Source organism: Physeter macrocephalus, chromosome 18, assembly GCF_002837175.3.
Source record: "Physeter macrocephalus isolate SW-GA chromosome 18, ASM283717v5, whole genome shotgun sequence".
In the NCBI taxonomy this organism is placed as follows: Eukaryota; Metazoa; Chordata; class Mammalia; order Artiodactyla; family Physeteridae; genus Physeter; species Physeter macrocephalus.
Window position 1 is genome coordinate 105711462 of NC_041231.1, and position 17008 is coordinate 105728469.

At 53.4% G+C, this 17008-nt stretch overlaps 1 long non-coding RNA gene across 1 annotated transcript; it reads right to left on the reverse strand.

Annotated features, from left to right (window-relative positions):
* Positions 1–2172: 2172 nt before the first annotated feature.
* Positions 2173–5061, reverse strand: LOC129391519 (uncharacterized). Its single transcript, XR_008615768.1, has 3 exons — positions 4885–5061; positions 2909–2967; positions 2173–2814 (listed from the first exon to the last, which is right to left on the reverse strand). It is a non-coding gene; the product is annotated as an uncharacterized lncRNA (long non-coding RNA).
* Between the last annotated feature and the right edge of the window lie 11947 nt (positions 5062–17008).

Sequence of the window (17008 nt, forward strand, 5' to 3'; positions counted from 1 at the left end):
GTTCCCTTTTCTCCACACCCTCTCCAGCATTTATTGTTTCTAGAGTTTTTGATGATGGCCATTCTGACCGGTGTGAGATGATATCTCATTGTAGTTTTGATTTGCATTTCTCTAATGATTAATGATGTTGAGCATTCTTTCCTGTGTTTGTTGGCAATCTGTATATCTTTTTTGGAGAAATGTCTATTTAGGTCTTCTGCCCATTTTCTGCTTCTTTGTCAGGAGCTCTGAATCAGTGGTCCACGTGGCCTGGGGCAAGTGACTTAACCTCCTGAGACCTCCGTTTCCTCATTTGTAAAATAGTGGTGGCTCTACCTCGTGCAGTTGTTGTTTGAAAGAGCACAGATTTGGCTGCTTCACTTGGCTTGAATCCGCCTTCTAATTTGGGTAACTTGTCTGAGCCTCAGTTTTTCCATGCATATGACTGAAACAACGCTTTATTTGTCTTATTTTTGTTGGAAAGATGAAAGGAAAGGATATAGGTACAGCATGAATTCGGATCCTACAATACAGAAAATGCTCAATATTAGTTATTATGATCTTACTGTGTGGTCTTGGAGGTCGATGGATGGCTTTGGAAGGAGGCAGTCCATGCATCTTCTGAAATGACATGAAAATATTAGCGTGTAGACGGTGTGCGCTCTTCTGAGACAGGTCTCCATAACACTCAGCTGATTCTCTCCCCCGCCCCCTCCAGAGTCAAGAACCACTGTTCTAGATGCTTAGATACGGAGAGTTCATGAACACCCTAGACACAATCTCCAGAACGGGGTTGAAACTTGACCCCGTCCGTGCCCTGTCACCTATGTTTGAACTTAAAGCCCTGAGATGGATTCTCTTCTCAGCGCACGTCCTTCTCCCCAGCCCACACCTCTTCTGTGTGGCCATTTGTTGTTTGTGTGCATGTTGTATATTGTGGCCGTCTGCCCTCCTGACTGGACTGCAAGCTCCTTGAAGGCAGGGACTTAACCATTCTGTGTCCCCAACAGTGGGAGGCTGAGCTCAGATCTCTGAACCAGCGAGGTGTTCTGGAAACTCATCAAGTAACCACAGGTTCGGATTCATCAGAGCAGGGCGCTGAGGGGCCTCCAGAGGCCATCACTCTGCAGCCTGACTTGGAAGAGGAGCTGAGGAGAGACGTGAAGCATTCAGGTCCACATCCCTGCTTGAGGCTGAGCTGATTTCCATCCACAGGCGGGACAGCAAGTTTCCTGTCTCCTGTGTGATTGCCAGGACAGGTTGGGGCAAGTTGGTAAAGTGTGGACATAACGTGGCTTGCAAACGCATTGGCTAGCTTCGCTTAGGCAATTTTGGTGAAAAGAGAAAAAGGTAAAACAGGTAAAACCTGTTCTGCATTGAAAAATAAAATTGCAGTTGGGCTAAAAGGGAATCTTTTGCTTGCCTTGTTCAAATGATTCAGGGGAAATCAGTGGTGGCCTGCAAATCCAGACTGTTGCCGTAATACTTTGCCCTACACAGGAAGATGGGTTTTGGAATTTAAGAATTTAAGTAGAGGGAAAAGAGCTTCCTTAAATACTATTCAACTACTAGTGGTAGGTTAAAAAAAAAAGTGAGTCCTATCAAGTTTGGTAAAATTCAGAAAGAGCATTACCTTCCTGTTTCTCTCTCTTCCTATCATCTTCCTTCTAAGCCATACCAGTGAAAAGACTTACTTACTGGGTTGTTATTTTCTCCCAGAATTAATCCATCACACTAGAGAAGGTGAAGTAGTTCACAGAGCCTTTAATTCCCCTGAACTTTCTCAAATTATGAATTTATTTTTCCATTAAAAAGTCCTATAAACACACATAAAAATCTGAAGACGAAGAGAAATAAGTCAGGGCTTCCCTGGTGGTGCAGTGGTTGAGAGTCCGCCTGCCGATGCAGGGGACAGGGGTTCGTGCCCCGGTCCGGGAAGATCCCACGTTCCGCGGAGCGGCTGGGCCCGTGAGCCGTGGCCGCTGAGCCTGCGCGTCCGGAGCCTGTGCTCCGCAACCGGAGAGGCCACAGCAGTGAGAGGCCCGCGTACCGCAAAAAAAAAAAAAGAGAAATAAGTCACTTAGAATCTGACCACCCATATGTGTATAATCCTTTATCCACTATTACCATTTTCAAGTATTTCTTCTTTGTAAGTATACTTAAAATTGTAGTGATCATTTAACTGTAAGTTTGTATCTTGCAGTTTTCACCTACACATTCACATAAGCATTTTTCCTGAGGAGCTCTGATCTTTATAAGCATCAGAGTTGGCGGCTGTACTTTACAGAGTGCGCACACCCTATTCTCCCACTGCTGAATTACACTCGGATCGCTTCCCTGGCGCTGTTACACCAAATGCCACAGTGAACACCTTAGTGCATCAGCGTTTTCTGCAGTTTGAATGATTTTCCTAAGCTTGGTTCCCAGAAGTAAAATCAGCAAATGTAAGGGCTTGGGTGCTCTTGATGTGACTTCCCCGGAGCTTCCCAAAGGCTTGGACAGTCTGCCCTGGGCAGCAACATTAGGTGAAGGTTCAAGGGTTCTCAGCTGAGTTTTTATTGAAGTGGTGAGATGGAAAAGGACTGCCTGGAAGGGTCTCCGGAAGAGCCGCTGTCCCTGGGGGACAGGAGGGAGGAGGCATGTGGCCTCAGGGGCCACAGGGGATCTGGGCTCATGATCTCACCTTCTTTCCTCCAAGAGGGATTCCGTCTACCCATGGACCATTGGAGAGCTGGGGCATTCCAAAGCACTAAGCCAGAGAAGGGAGGCGAGAGTAGCAGATACAAGGTACAGTTCAGGCCACCGTTAGACTCGTTGCCTCCTCGTGCTGAGACCCTGAGTGAGGAAGGGAAGTCTCTGCTTTGTATCAGCTCTCAGTTTGTCCAGAACCACTTTATGGGGCTGATGGTCCAAGGCAATCAGTACTTACTGTTCTCCCAGTTCGGTCCCAGGTAAGCTGTGCTGCATCCCGGCACCTAGAAGACTTGTCTAGAGAGAGGAGGCATCCCATATGTATTTTGTTGAGTGCAAGAATGAATGGACAGTAGAACGGGAGCTAGCAGAGCCCTTGTTTCACATGAGGCATGTGGCAGATATTGCTGTTTGCCACCCAAACACGTATTTCCCTCTTCTTTCTTATCAACTGAACTTCCATTTCACTGGGGGCAGTAGTGCGTCAGGGAAAGACCTCATTTCCCCAGGCCCCTTGCACGTAGGGAGAATGAGGCTGGGGGCCGTGCGACACACAGAGCAGTCGCTGTGCAGATGTGATCGTCGGGTCTCTGGGGAAGCCCAGTCTCTTCTTTCCCGCTTTCCCTCCTTTCTTTTTGTGAGACTGGAGGTGGAGCAGCTGTCTTACCATTGAAAGTGACAAACATGAGGATGGAAGTGACAAGTTCAAGAGGGCAGAGAGCGAAGGAGTGGGGAGCTGGGGTGCTGACGCCGTGGCGGGGTTGCTGCATCAGCCCAGGGCATTAGGTTTCTGAGGAAATGAACCCTTTTTAGAAACGCCACTGTGGTTAGATTTTCAGTTACAGGCCGCTGAATGCCATCCTTACTGATACAAGGACCGTGAGGCCCAGGAAGTGTCATCTTGCCCAAGGTCGCAGTGTGGGCCAGAGCTAAGAGCAGAATCCAGGTCCGCTTAGTTAAACCAGCCTTTGGATTTAACACCCTTTGCACTGTTACCAATTTTAGATTGGAAGCACCCTCAAAAGTACATTGAGATTAAATGCATTTTCAAGATTTTTGGAAGAGATTTGATAAATAACTCATCCGGATAAATATCGGTTTCTGACTGATTTGGTGGAGAAAGGGTACCTGAAGACACTTATAACACAGGGGTTTTATTTTTATTGTATGTGCTCTCGTCTGTACGTGAGCTTCTTAGAGGGGTATTTACTTAGCAGAAGAGGCAATACAATGCCGGGGTTTTCTTTTAGATTTTATTACCTATGTTAACTCTGCCCTCATATTTCATAGAAAATTGGAAATCGAATCTGACAAATTTGATTTCGGATGTGATACTTCAAAACTTTGGTATGGTCTTCCATATGTTTTTTTTTTTATTTTTAGAGAAGTCAAGGAAAAGCTGGGTGTACAACTGCCAGTGTGTATTTTCTCTCACGGTGTTAAAGTATGGACCCTTTGGCAGTATTTCTCAAAGAACTGCCTTTAAATGACATTTGAAGAGCATCTACACTGTTCACATAGTTTTGTTCCTGGATAACAGTCCTCTACTTTTAGAAGGAACTTAAAGAAGAGACCAGATAAAAGAGTGAATGAGGGTCAAGTTCACGTGGTGTCTCGTTTGCTGAGATGACCCCGCAGGGAAGCATTTCCATAAATCAGCCGTAGTGTTTTCCTTTGTAAGCACAGAGGAAGCTGCTCCTGGGTTTTGCCCTTAGTGCATTTGTCAGCAACCGGTAGCTTCCCAAAGGTGGGATGCAGCAGACCACATGTTTCAGTGCGTTCTTTGGGAGTCACGTGACATTTTAGAAAAGAATGTAAGGAGGCCGTTCAGACAAGCCCATCAATATCCTACTCCTTACTCTATTCATCAGCCAATTCCAATTTTTTTATTTTTTTATTTTATTTATTAAAAAATTTTTTTTTGGCAGCGCTGCATGGCATGCAGGATCTTAGTTCCCCGACCAGGGATCGAACCCGTGCCCGCTGCACTGGAAGCGCAGAGTCTTAAACGCTGGGCAGCCAGGAGAGTCCCTTTTCCAATTTTCAAATGTAGTCACTGCCCTCACATTTATCGTAATTCTCAATATGTTAGTACATAGGCTGGATAACTTTCTCCACCTGACATGTTGACCCTGGCCCAGTCTGCCTATCTTTTCGTGCTTTTCGCTGGCCACAAGGCATGCGGATGTCATGGGGTCCTGGGTAGCCCTTTACCTTTGTCCTGTTCTTCAACCGCAGCTCAGAAGTCATGCCAATAACACAGCCTGGCCACGTCTGGGAGCTATGCTGGGGTTGCTGCCGCCGTCTTGCTCTCAGCCCAGGGGTAGAGTCAGCTCGGAGGATGACATGGTGGACAAATGGAAGGTCCTTGATGGCACACACCACTGATCATGCTGCATCTGGATTCCCAGTTATGGGGCACAGTAAACGTTCTTCTGGTTAAGCCGGTTGAATCAGATGTGTATAAGCGGCAGCCGAGAGCATTACTACATTTAGGAAGGGCCGAGCGAGCCCTGAATCAGCCCTGCTAACCGTCTGTGATGTCACACTGTCTGCAGCCTGCAGGAACAGCCTGTCCAACCCATGCCCGACTCTTACAACTTAAAAATGACGGCCGCTCGTGGCCCTACAGGCTGGGGCTACCAGATTTAGCAAGTAAACACAGAGGATGCCCAGTGCAATTGAATTTCAGGTACATAAATGAATAATTTTTATAGCATAAGCATGTCCCAAACATTGCATGGGACATCTGAATACTAAACAATTAATCCTCGTGTATCTGCAATCCAGCTTTACCTGGGCATCCTGTATTTTATCCAACAACCCAACTGTAACTCCTAGAAAGACCTCTGAGGTGCTTGTGGGCACCTGGGTCCTGGCCATCCTGGGGTCTTGAAACCGTACTTGTCTGGGGCTCATTTTCAGTTAACGACCAGTCTCTGGGTGGCCCATTCCCTGACTTCATGAACAAGAACGACAGGGTTTCCCGCTGGACACTGGGCCCTTCGCTGGCGGGCAAGGTGAGCCTTCTGCTCTTGGCACCATCCCCACCTCCTGGCACCCGTTCTTCCTCGTCTCTGGGAACCTCGTGGTCCCCAGAGACCACGGGGCCCGTGGGCCAAGCAGGCTCCAATGTTACCGCTTTCTACACACCCACCCTCACCTCAGGCAACCCCCAGGGGACACTGGGCTGTGAGCGGCTGGCAGACGGGCCGGCTCCTCTGGGAGCATCTGCTCTTTGGCTGATTTGCAGGAGTGCTTCTCTGACTGGTCTCATCGGAGGCAGCAGGGAAAGTGAGGCCTTGTAAGCAACAGGCGGGCGTTGGTTGCCCTAGAAACTCTCAGGCTCTGGCCTCTGCTCCTGGGTCCTGGCACCCACTCCACTGACGCTCTGGCTCAGGAGCTGACCCAGGGCCCCGGCGCCGGCTCTCGGAGCCACCAAAAGAGGACCGGTCCCTTCTCCACAGCAGCCTCAGCCAGCCCTAAACGGAGATGAAGGAGGTTTCCTTTTCTCTTTGGTGGAAATAAAATGGGACTCTTAAGAAGAAACAAAGAAAACAGTCCGAAGCGTATACATGGCTTTGTTTGCAGAGCTCACTTTCTAGTCCTGATCCCATGGCCCCAGAGCAGCCCGCTTGGACAGGAGGTCAGTCCTGAGCTGAGCCATCCCTTCACCCTCTTCTGGACCAGATGAGCCCCTGAGACAGAAGCGGGTGATGCTGCCTGGGGTGTGACACTCTCTGTCCCCACCTCCTGGGGTGTGGGCCCCCTGCCCCTGAGGGGAGCGAGGACTTGCCTCTGGCCTCGGAGAGACCCACTCCCTGGTCGCCCTGCCCTCCTAGGCCCTCTGGCCCAGCACTGGGGGTCCCCATGGCTCTGTCTCCATTTCCTTTGCCCACTTTGGTCCTTGCAGTGAAGGTCTGTGTCCTCTCCAGAGGTTCCGGGGCCGCAAGCAGCCTCCATCCTTCCCTGTGGTCTGTCGGCATTTCTCCGGCTTCCTGCGGTGGCCAGAAAGCGACCCCTCTCCTTGTCATATCACTGGGATGCTGCTCAGAGGACATCCCCTGGGTGTCTTCTCGGACCTACGCTCCCTCCGTCAGCCCTGCTCTCCTTGGGCCCACCCGCCAGGTTCCTGCCTTCGGCTGATGAGAAAACTCTGGCCCTCAGTTCATTTGCCGCAAAGATGAAAGATCTCAGAGATGCCATCATCTTCAAAGAGCAGCAGTGAAGTAGTCTATCATTTGGTGACTAAACATGTCTGGTTTCTGCTCCTGGGGTCAAAAAGATAGGAAGAGAGCAGCAAGAAAAACCAGCTCGTCGACAGGAGACGCCGGGAGGTTCCGCAGAGTTCTAGTGCCCATTCAGGGGCCAAGTAGCAAACGTTTACATGGTGACCGAACGTATTCCTTCTAACAGCATTTTTAAAGACGAGAGTGAGCCATTCATGTGGCCCTTTCCTCACCCAGCCCTACCTCCCTCACGGGGCTGTACCACCGTCACGGACGCCTGCTGTGGGTGCAGTTGTGCACTCCCTCAAATTCACACGTTGAAGCCCCAACCCTCAGTGCCTCAGGGTGGGGCTGTATTTGGAGACAGGGTCTTCAAAGAGGTGATTAATTTAAAACGAGGTCAGAGGGTGGGCCCTCATCCAGTGCGACAGATTACCTTATAAAATGATGGGATGAGGACACAGACGCACGGAGAGAAAACCATGTGAGGACACAGGAAGGAAGCGGCATCTCCCAGCCAAGGAGAGAGGCCTCAGGAGAAACCAGCCCTGTGACACCTAGGTCTTGGACGTCCCGCCTCCAGACCGTGAGAGACGACATTTCTGTGGTTAAGCCGCCCCATCTATGGAATTTTTACAGCAGCCCGAGCTGACTAATACAGCCTTTAATCACACATCAAGGTTAGCATTTCTCCTGCCTGCTGTGAGGCTCCAGGTGGTGGGTAGGGTGTGAGGGAAATGGACAGGGCCAGGCAGCACCCCAGGTGGGGTTGCTCCCTCCCTGCCCCGACCCCTTGCCCTCCTTTCAAAGGCCCCCGTCCCCGTAGAGACTGCCGAGTCCTCATCATAGAAAGGACTTGTGGGCAGGGGGGAGCATAGGTTCGAGAAGGCACCAGGGGATGTTCTCTGAGCAGCATCCCAGTGATACGGGGTCTTGCTTTCCTAAATTTTATAAAGCTTGTGGTTATGACTTTAAAATTCCATATAGAGAATGGAGGAAACAGGTAAGATGAAGGGATAGAGAGGAAAACGCTAACTTAATAGTAGCACTGTCACCTTCTATTTTCAGAATACATCACAGGTGACCAAGCCCTTAATACTGACGGTCATTGTCGACACTGCACGGTGGACAGAGCGGGGTTACTGTTAGTCTTCCCATTTCACAGATGCGGCAAGTGAAGGTGAGCGTCTCGCCCAAAGGCATTCAGAGGGTCAGACGTGGAGGCCGAACCCAGATCCCCACCTGGAGCTGCACGATGTTCAGCGCGCGTGTCCTGCTGTCCACTTCTTCCGCGGCCCCTCCCTTGGTGAGGACCCTGAGATTCTCCCACCACTACCTGGGGGTGGGGGTGGGCTGAGAGCGGAGGTCCCAACAGCTGGTGCCTCTGGGACACCCGCTGTTTCCTGAGCCTTGAGCTTTCCCCTCTTCTCCAGGGACAGAGGACAGATGGAAGGACCTGTATGTTGCAGGTCAGTGGCAATAACACCCACTTTGACGGCCCTCTAGGCCTTGGCTAGAAGCCAAACAGAGAGTCAGAGCCGCTGTGTTTCCACCACCCTCAGCGTGGCTCCTTTTAAAATTAAAGCCCAGCATGTTGTCTTCTTTTAATTCACAATTTATTGTGGAGAGAGAGGAAAGCTCCTGCCCGGCGATTCAGTTTTCAGAAGGCTCACCTTTGAGAAAGGCTGTAAGACGTTTCTGCCAGGAGGGAGGGGTACCTGAAGAATGTGAGCTGGGCCCTTTTTCCACGTGTGCTGTGCTCAGGCCATCTCACAGCTATGCGGTCAGGTGCGATAAAGCGGGAAGCGACAGCCCCACTGGAGTAAGTGTTTTTTAACGCTTAGCAGCCATTAACAGGGAAGGCTGTCCGTCAGCACCACGCGTCTTGTTGCTTGCTCGGGGCTGTCTGCTCTTCGGCTGCACAGAGGCAATCGCCGGGTTGGGGTTCTGGATGCTGCTTCTGGGAGCAGCAGCTGGGTATTACTTGGGGCAAAAGTTACTTCTTGGTTAAGTGCTAGGTCCACCCGTCCCGGCTCCGTTTCATTTAGGGAGATAGAGGGAAACGCTGTCCTCCTCAGGCCACGCCCCGACCCCCCAGCAGCTGCGTGTCTCTGCACATCAGAACTTTCCCTGACTCGGGGGGATATCTGGGAAGGCTCCGGCCCAAAGAAATCAAATAGGGTAAGACTTCAGTGCAGGGGCTCCTTCCACTCCATTCCTTTGGGGCTCGTGGTCGCTCAGGCTGCGGCGAGCTAGGAGCGGAAGCGTGTGGCACACCGACTAGGGTGGCCCCGAGATTGCCAGCCCTGGTGTTCCTGCCGTCGCACGACCCCTCCCCGTCGTGTGGGTGCCACTGTGACTGAGACTTTGAGGAAGGTGGCGACTACACGACTGTATTACCTTCTGTGAGACTCTGTCTGCCCTGCCGTCTCCCTGGCCTTCTGCTGGCTCTGCCATAATCGCCTCTGGAGGGGCCGCATGGCCAGGGACCGCGAGGCCTCGGGACGGAGGGCGGCCTCCAGCTTGCTCTCAGCCCTGCAGCCACAAGGAGGTGAGCTCTCGCAACACCCCGAGGGGGCTTGGAGGTACATTCTCCCCTGTCGGGCCTCCAGACGAGAACGCAGCCCGACCACCCCTTGTGAGACCCTGAGCAGGGCCCCCGTTAGGCTGCACCCAGACTCCTGCACCCGGAGCCTGGGCGGTAATAAGTGGGTGCTGCTTTAAGCTGCCGTTGGCCGTTATGTGTTACTGAGCCAGAGGTAACTGGTACAGGGGCCCGTGGGGTAAACGGTGGAGGAAGCCGAGCTGCAGGGCTGGCATGGCCGCACAAGGAGACGACTAGGGGAGCCCTTGGGAAGCACCGCGTGCACTTAAGGAACAGGCAGCCACTGGGGCTTCGGAGCACCCTTTAAGGGAGATGTGACGAAACACTTCAAGGAGAATCTGGGGTGAGCGCTGGATTTGTCACTGCCTGGGTGGGTCTCTGGCAGAAGGAGAGGTCCCGACACTGGTGCAGAGTCACGGCCTCGGCGGGGAGCACACCTGCCTACTTGACGCACGGGAGGAGGCACTTTGGCCAGAGGGGAGCCGGCCCGTGTGGGAGGGCCGGTCAGGGAGGTCTGGAGCGGCCTGGGAGGTCGGACGGGCCCGCGAAGCACCCGAAGGACGCTGGCTTTCACCGAGTGGCCTGGGAAGCTGTTCAAGGCTCTGAGGGGTGGGTAGGGGGAGGTCATGACCTGACACGTTCGCTGACCATCTGAACCCTTAGTCCCCACCTAGTCCCACCTGTGGTGTTTAGGGGAAGGTGGGTGCCTGGGTGGAGACATGCAACTCACTTCTGTGCCTTTCACGCCACGTAGCACGACGTTCGACGTATCGGCCGCCCAATAAGTGTTGGCTGGATTGAATCGAATGTGTCAGCCACCCGGGATTGCTGTGAGATTTTCAGCTTTCTCAGAGTTTGAGTCCCGGGCTTTATCATGTATTGGAGCTATTGACGTAGCTGGTGAAATTCCAGGTAAAACTATGCTGGTGAGTAGGGCAGTTCTGGTTTTTGAATCCTCCCCAAAGTTCATGGAAAAGAAAACGAATGGGCAGGTGTTCCTTCAGGTGGGAGGGGCACCCCCTCCTTCGCCCAGAGACATTAAAGAAGTTGGGATGGAATAGGACTCGTGCAGTTTCTCCTTGTGTGAGGGGGGCCGGGGGGAGGGGGGAGTGTCCTCTGTGTGGCTTTGCCTAGAGCACCTGCTACTAGACTATCACTGGTCTGTTCATCAAGTCTTACTGTGGCTTCCACTCCGTTGTTATTTTTAATGCTTTATTAAAGGAAGTGATTAAATCAGTGCATTCTGAGTAAAGCAGATTACCCTCCACAGTGTAGGTGGGTCTCATCCAGTCAGTGGAAGGCCTTCAGAGACCAAGCCTCCCCAAGAAGGAAGGAATTCTTCTTCCAGACTGTCCTTGACTCAAGACTGCACCATCAGCCCTTGCCTGATTTTCCAGTCTGCCAGCTGCCCAGCCCTCACAATCATGTGAGCCAATCCCTTAAAATACATCTCTCTCTCTGTCCCCATCCTATTCATATATAGATCCTATATATAGGTAGAGATATATACATCTTATTCACATCCTATTCATCCTATTTTTCTGAAGAACCCTGACTAATTCACTGTAAAAATTCTCAGAGACTAGAAGTCTGTCTTCTCCACCGCCTGTCCCTGAAGGTTGGTCCAGGTCTTACTTTCGAGCTGGAGTGAAGCATGGGTGTGCCTCCTGGGATGCCAGGTCTGGATGAGGGTAGGTGAGATGTGCCCGCCAGACAAGTCCTGGCGTTGTCAAGGTAACAATCTAGGGAGTGCCGGCTGGAGTGAAGCATGGGTGTGCCTCCTGGGATGCCAGGTCTGGATGAGGGTAGGTGAGATGTGCCCGCCAGACAAGTCCTGGCGTTGTCAAGGTAACAATCTAGGGCGTGCCGGGGCCTGAGCAGGGTGGGGTGGGCCCGCCCCGCCCCGCCCCGCCCCGCCCCGCCCACCTGCCCTCCTCTTCCCGGGTCCCAGGGGTCCAGACCTTTGGTAAAGAGGGTCCTGCTCTTTCCTCAGGTGTGAACTTCCCCAAGGACCCCTTCCCTCTGCTCCCCACCCCTCATTAAAGGGTCTCCATTCAGAGGGGTTCCGATCAAAGCCAAGGGCACAAAGGTGTGAGCACCTTGCAGCCTCAGCATCTGTCCCAGTGGAGAGCTTGTAGGGGAGAAGCACCTCTGATTGGTGGGTTTGCAGGAGGGCGTTTGGTGAGCATGTTTCCGTGCCCGGCTCCTTTTACTTCCCGGGGTCCAACAGGGATGGCAGGGCTGGAGGATTGCTGGTCATCTTTCGGGGCAGCCGCATGCAGCCACCCCCACTGTGGACTCCCCCTCCCTGAGTGTCGTTGACCGAGGCACAGCTGGTCCCCCGATGTCAGGCTTCTCACCTGAGAACAGAGCTGATTTCTAGCGGGGCCTCAATGCTGCGCTCAGTACTTTGTGCACAGGAAGGATATTCGTTAGGATACTGAGACCAGGAAGGGCATCCTAAACCCTAGGGAGGCTGGCCACCCCCAGCAGGGATCCTATCCCAAGTCCCATCAGGACCTGTTGGCCTCTCTGCCTAGTGACCATCCCTTGTGGAGTCTCAGTGACAGCAAGAATGGTGCCAGTCTGTGTAGGTAACCTGATATTTGCTCTTTTTTAGGAAGCACTTCCTACATGATGAGGCACAGTAGAATCTGCCCAGGAGAAGGGCCCTGGAGCTGGTCCCTAAGCGCTCCTGTCAGGAAGGTCTTCCTCCGTGTCAGGAAATGGGTCATCAGCCGCTGTAGCCGGTTAGACTCCTGAAGGCTGGAGAGCCCTGCCACTTCTCCAGGCTCGGTCAGACCCACCACAGCCCTCTCTGTCACGTCCCCGGGGGAGAGTCGGAGGGCAGGTGACAAATGCAGAGGGATGGACAGCAGGGGTCAGGGGAGGGGAAGCGGGGCTCGTGGTTCTGGTAGCTGCAACCCAGGGAAAATCCTCTGAGCCTAGTGTACGGAGTTCTAAGAAAGTGATCTGCGGAGAAAAATGGGCTTACCTTCCTTCCTCTGAGCTTTTCCACTCTCAGATCAGAGCCCTTTCAAGTGAGCTTTCCAGCAGGTCCCTGGGACCCACCAGCAGCGGCCTCTTTGCATCGAGAACTAGGTCGTGTCCACCTTGACTAGGCGGGAGCCGGATGCGCTTGGCCTGTCACTGCAGCTCCCGCAGGAGGTCCAGGCAGCGGGCGTCGGGGCCGGCGGGGGGTCGAGGCCTAGGCTCGGAGCCCCATGGGCTCACGGACCCCGACCCTCCATCCCGCCATCACGTGCAATAGGCACCACGTCCTCCCGCCCCGCCCCCTCTCTCCCACACCTGGGAAGCCTCGCAGGTGCCCAGCGCGGCAGGTCTCTCCGCCATTGCCTGGTGCTGGCATTCTGCCACATCTCTGGCTGCCCCCAGGAGATGTCTCCGGGTACCTGGACGCCCCAGTACAATGCCGCCTCTGTGGCTTTCTCCCCCTCCTCCTCTTCCTTCTCCTCTTCCTCCTCCTCCTTCACCTTCTGGAGCTCAAACAGATGTTCTCTTCTGAGGGTAAGGACCGCAGAGCCAGTCCTTAATTTGGAAACCGTTCCGTCTCCAGAATAATCTTATAATCGGGGTTTTGGGGGGATATAAAGTGAGGTCCCCCATTCATGCATTACGAATAAAATGTTCTCTATCCCTTCCTCCGTTTCACATTTGATAAACTGATGTGCTTGTGACACAGAGAAACGGGGAGGCGCCTGGGAGAGGTTGTGGCTGCCTGGACGGCGGCGCCAGGGGCTGGGGCCGGAGCGGGAAGCAGCCTCCTCCGGACGCCACCCGCGCAGGAAGAGAAGGCCGCGTGGCCCTCGCATCTGGAGGGAAACATCTTGAAATAAACGGCGTCATTGTGGGCCACTAAGGAGTGACCGGTTGTCCACGAACAGACGGGCAGAGCTGGGGTGCGCGGTGCTCAGCACCAGTCCAGTGAGAGGTGAAGCGCGGGATTGGCGCTGTGAGCGTGTGTGCGCACGCCGTGCGTCGCTGTGAGCGTGTGTGCGCGCGCCGTGCGTCGCTGTGAGCGTGTGTGCGCACGCCGTGCGTCGCTGTGAGCGTGTGTGCGCACGCCGTGCGTCGCTGTGAGCGTGTGTGCGCGCGCCGTGCGTCGCTGTGAGCGTATGTGCGCACGCCGTGCGTCGCTGTGAGCGTGTGTGCGCACGCCGTGCGTCGCTGTGAGCGTGTGTGCGCACGCCGTGCGTCGCTGTGAGCGTGTGTGCGCACGCCGTGCGTCTCCAGGAAGTTCTCCTTTCCTCCCACCTCGTGGGCTGCTTCAGCAGGAGGTAGGTTGCGTTCCCTGGTTATCGGCAGACTGAGGGCCATCCGAACAAATGCCAGGCAAATTCCCGGCGTTTCTCAGAATGCCCTGGACCCACTGATCCCCAGGCCGAGTCGGCTGTTGGGGCCGGCCAGGTGTGAGGCACCTGCCAGAGGGAAAGGAGAGCAGGCCTGGGAGAAGTCACCTCAGAAGACAAACAGGGCAACCACCTTGCGCCCCGCAGGCTTATCGTCCTGTGTGGGTGACGCCCGGCTCCCTCCGCGCCGAACTCCTGGGGAATAGAGGCCTGCGCCCCGGGAGGAGTGCCACCCCTGCCCCAGTCACACGCTCATCTGCGCAGCGGCACAGTGCATTGCCTGCATCATAGGGGCGTGGGCCCGAGTCCGTGAGCATCCCTGCCCTCAACCTGGGGGAGAGAAACTACAAAGGGGTGTTTTATTTAATATCCCATTATTTTTATTATGTCTTATTGCCCTCTGTCTGCCTTTACGCTGCCTTGATTTCTCCATGTTACAGACATAAGACAGAGCCCACGCTCTGCTAGCTCCCCTCCTGCCCTTCACTGTCGAGTCCATCCTGCAGGCCCCAGCTCTCAGAATCCCACGAGCCAGCAGTGGACGTGCATGAGTTACCCCCAGGCTGTGGAGCAGAGAGCAAAAGGGTCCAGCCGAGAGGCAGCAGCTCAGGAGACGCAAAATCAAACACCAGGCTGAGCGCATTGTTCTTGCAGAGAGATTCCGGGTATGAGCTGATGAGATGGGAGCCCCGGAAACCAGACAGAAGAGAGGCTTGGAAATGGGTCTAAGAAACTGCCCCCCACATCAAGGCAATACGTCTGGCAGTGCAGTATCATGAGTGTGCTGATCAGACGGGATCACCCCAGCTGCAAACCTAAAGGTTATCCCTCTGGGTGACACGAGCCCCCAACCAGGGGAACTGCAGTCTGCCTGTTACGTGCTGCTTGCTTGTGTCCCCTGCCCAAACCCACATGTTGAAGCCCTAACCCCCAATGGGATGTACTTGGAGGTGGGGTTTGGGGCACGTAATTAAGGTCAAATGAGGTCATGAGGGTGGGGCCCTAATCGGACCCAGCCAGTGCCCCTTTAAGAAGAGGAAGAGACGAGGGCTCCTTTCTCTCTGGACCATATGAGCACACAGTGAGAAGGTGGCCTTCTGAAGCCCAGGAAGAGAGCCCTCACCGGGAACAGAAGCGGCTGCCACTTTGACCTGGGACTTGGAGCTTCCAGAACTGCGGGGAAATAAGTTTCTGTTGTTCATAAGTCACCCAGTCAGCGGTATTTGTTTTGGGGCCAGAGCCACTAAGACAACGCCCGAAGGCCATGGAATTTGAGCTCCGTCTACCAGGCACCAGGTGACGCCACAAGCTTTGCATAATTGCTCAACTCATCCTCCCTGTCCTAACCTCACAGACCAATGAGGTAAGGACTGTTCTCACCCCACCACAGAGATGAAAACCCCGGGCGTTAAGAGGTCAGCAGAACTGTGGGGTCCCGGCCTGCTGTGTGTGGCCCCTGGACCTGCATGCCAGCCTGGACATTAACCCTGGGCCTCAGCGCCTCATGGGATTTTAACGGTAGGAGCGTTGGTCAAGGCAGGACAGTTTCAGGTTCCCCTGACTAGTGGCCTCAGCTGCCACCCCGTCCCTTTCAGGGCAGGTCGGTGGGCAGGGAAAGTGTCTGAGGACATGCCGGTCTGGGTGCAGGTACGGAAAGAGCGGGCCTCCCTTTGATTCATTCTTTTCCCTCTGCGTCCCTTCCTGCCCTTTGTCCCCTCTCCCCAAGCCCAGGAAAGCTCCCCAGTCACTTCTAGGGCTGGACAAGGGCGAAACTGTGACTCAGCAGGGTTTCCAGACCCCATGCTCATGGCTCGTGGCCATTCCGAGGGCCCCCTGCTGAGGGCAGAGAGCAGGTGTCCAGCACTCCCAGGAAGGTGTCCCAGGAAGGTGATGCTTCGTGGCCGCCCACGGGGGACCATGGTGAAGGCAGCCCAGCTGACCTGGGGACCCAGCCTCTGCTACAAGCATGAAGATGACGGCTTCTGTCACAAGGGCCGAGAGGCGGTCAATCCCTCTAATAATCTTAAAGTTAAAATCACGAGTCCAGGACTTCCCTGGTGGCTCAGTGGTTAGGAATCCGCCTGCCAATGCAGGGGACACAGGTTCGAGCCCTGGTCTGGGAAGATCCCACATGCCGCAGAGCAACTAAGCCCGGGCGCCACAACTACTGAGCCTGTGCTCTAGAGCCCGCGAGCCACAACTGCTGAGCCTGTGCTCCAGAGCCCGTGCTCCACAGCAAGAGAAGCCACCGCAATGAGAAGCCCATGCACGGAGAAGAGTAGCCCCACTCGCTGCAACTAGAGAAAGCCTGCACGCAGCAACGGAGACCCAATGCAGCCAAGAATAAAATAAATAAAAATAAATAAATTTATAAATAACATAAAATCACGAGTCCCGAAGGAATACATAAACAGTATGAGAACACCATCTGTGCCACCCAGACTCCCAGGAAGCGTAATATGGCACTTACTGAAATGCACAGGGCACCACCTCTCCTCCTGAACAGGGCAGGGATGGGGAAGGAAGGATCAGGAATAACTCCATCATCTCGGCTCTGATAGAGGATTGTGTACCCGAGGAGAGGTCACTGGGTGGAAAGAAGCAGCTTTCAATATTAGTTTTCTTCTTTGCTCTTTTCCTAATATTTGACTTTTATTGTGGATTTAAAACTTTTTTTTTTCAGCCGGAACTTTGTGGTGTACATTTCTAAATCACAGCTTAGGTAATGAAAGTTCTATTTTATCAAGCACTGAAAATGCTGTTTGAAAAATCCAGCTGGATGACATTTTAGAGTATGTGTACATATTTATTTTGTTCGCTTAGTAAGCTGCAAAGTAATCGTGGCACAAGGACAGTGTCTGCGCTGTATTAAATAAATGATGATGTGCCTGGCGCTTTGTCAAGCATTTTAGGTGCATTATCTCAGGTAGGCCTCCAAACAACCAAATGAGTTGGGTATTTCCCCGTGACACTGGGATCTATAACAAGAAATATACGTTTGGTCTTTGTCCCATTCCTGGCGCAGAGCTCCTGAAACGCTTGGAGTTTCCTAAGCGATAAGAGGGATACGGGTGTCTTTTGTTATGTCGATGAGTGCCTGTTTGAAGCTCTGAGGATGTGGCTGGTTGCCAGAG